The sequence below is a fragment of the Macrobrachium nipponense genome, chromosome 14, assembly GCF_015104395.2.
Source record: "Macrobrachium nipponense isolate FS-2020 chromosome 14, ASM1510439v2, whole genome shotgun sequence".
Lineage (NCBI taxonomy): Eukaryota > Metazoa > Arthropoda > Malacostraca > Decapoda > Palaemonidae > Macrobrachium > Macrobrachium nipponense.
Genome location: NC_087207.1, coordinates 73,235,485 through 73,237,984, shown reverse-complemented (window position 1 = coordinate 73,237,984; position 2,500 = coordinate 73,235,485). Strand labels below are relative to the sequence as shown.

Genomic DNA, 2,500 nt, shown 5'->3' with positions numbered 1-2,500 from the left:
TTGTTATAATGATAGTAGAAGGCTTTCGGTAGTCATTTGTGGAAGTAGCAATAATCCCAATTTCAGTAGTAGTCATTATTGTAAAAATATTAGTAGTAAGTTGCATTACCCATCTGAACTTCGTATAATGATAGTAGAAGGCTTTCGGTAGTCATTTGTGGAACTAGCAATAATCCCAATTATAGTAATAGTAATTATTGTAATAATAATAGTAGTAAATTGCATTTGCCATTTGGACTTGATATAATGATAGTAGAAGGCTTTCGGTAGTCATTTGTGGTAGTAGCAATAACCCCAATTATAGTAGTAGTCATTATTGTAATAATAATAATAGTAAGTTGCATTTGCCTTTTGGACTTCGCATGATGATAGTAGAAGATTTTCGGTAGTCATTTATGGTAGTAGCAATAATCCCAATTACAGTAGTAGTCATTATTGTAATAATAATAGTAGTAAGTTGCATTACCCATTTGGACTTCGTATAATGATAGTAGAAGGCTTTCGGTAGTCATTTGTGGAAGTAGCAATAATCCCAATCATAGTAGTAGTCATTATTGTAATAATATTAGTAAGTTGCATTAGCCATTTGGACTTAGTATAATGATAGTAGAAGGATTTCGGTAGTCATTTATGGTAATAGGAAGAATCCCAATTATAGTAGTAGTCATTATTTTAATAACAATAGTAGTTGTTGCATTAGCCATTTGGACTCGGTGTAATGATAGTAAAAGGCTTTCAGTAGTCATTTATGGTAGTAGCAATAGTCCATTTATAGTAGTTGTTTATTATTGAAATAATAATAGTAGTTTGAAGCTACTGCAAAGGGGTCATAGAAAAGGTAGCTTTCGTTAATCCTTCACTTCCATCGGGGAAGAGTTAGGTCCCAAGTATTCTGAATCCAAGGAATTTTTATGGTTCCTTTCGCCAAGTAAATGCAAAGCAGTTCACATCCATAAAGTCGCAAGAATTATCGTCTGCATAAATACAACCTCCCTTTTGCCTTCGGAAGAATCTATTTTCCGAAAATACCGCGGAATTTGGGACGGAAATAATATAATCTTTTGCGTGAGTCATTTTTATGAAAAGTGCCGCTGTTACGAATTAGGTAAATTTTCTCTCCAGAAGATTATTTGATGACGCAATTCGATTTGATTTATTGAGGTCCCTAGGAAATGGAATTAATTTGAATTCGTCGCATTACTCGAATTTTCAGCGATTTTATTCATAAAGACAATGAGCCTAAACTAGATAGTGAAACTCATGACACCTTAAGAGCAGTGAAATCGATAAATCACTAGCGAACGGATGGGCGCATTGCATACCATTGTCGTATGCGTTTTGAATTCGCAAAATTAATATTGCTAAAATGTGCTGTTTATTATAGTTAATCATTGCAATATCGAAAACGATATCATTATCATCTCATATGCCTGCAGGTGCTCATTTACTCCGCTGTGAAAATTGGTGTGTGTTTGAAAGAAACTCAGCTCTCTCTCTCTCTCTCTCTCTTCTCTCTCTCTCTCTCTCTCTCTCTCGTTAGTGTGGCGTAAGAGAATTTTGTATTATTAGCCAAACTCAGAAAATATTCTGTGAGGGACAGACCTAAATAGGCCATTAACTTCTAAGGCAAAAGTCTACAGATTTGAAGACCATGAGTAATAATGTGAAAAAGGATAAGTTAGCAAACGAGCAGATTCATTCGTTATTCCTTTTGCAGCAAAAAATGACATATTTCCGGTCTCCAGCGATTAGAGCATGTTCAGGTCATTATAATGAATGTTTTGTCTATTCTCGTTTTCATGGAGGTGGCTGAGAATCCCGGAGATATTATTTTCAAAGTTAAGCATTTCAACTTCTGTAAGTTTCAGTAGCAGATGGAAATTCAGATATATTGTTTAAATAAAAGATACTGCATCATGAAAACATCTCGAGGAATTTCTGTTTTATGATGAGTACGACAAGGAAGTACGGATATATTCGGTTAGTTAGAGGGGATATCTATAATGTGATCATCAACCAAAACTTCTTGAACTTTTCAGGAGTTACAAAATAATGTATCCTTCATGAAAAAGGCGAAATAAAAACAGAATACTTATATATTAAGAATTCTTTTTTAATGGTTTTGCAATAATCATGGCTACGTCGTATGAATTACATCAAATATAACTACAGAATTTATTAATAACTCCTCTTCTCTCTCTCTCTCTCTCTCTCTCTCTCTCTCTCTCTCTCTCTCTCTCTCACACACACACACACACACACACACACACACACAACCTTTAGTACGCAAGAAACAAGAAACCTGAATTCTATTGATTTGTTCTCGTTTCTTGTCAAGGAATTTGATATTATTTTTCATAGTACTTTACCAATAGAATTCTGTATTTTTTATGACTCGCTGGTCACATAAAATAGTCTGTTATGATTCCTTAAGCATATTATTTGCTTATTGTGAAATATAATTTGACATAGCGATTTACTTCAATATTTTCAAAAAAGC

General features: G+C 33.8%; 1 pseudogene; it reads right to left on the bottom strand.

The window, feature by feature from the left end:
- LOC135226272 (uncharacterized) overlaps positions 1–552 on the bottom strand; it is a 10,807-nt pseudogene extending 10,255 nt beyond the window's left edge.
- Positions 553–2,500: the final 1,948 nt, after the last annotated feature.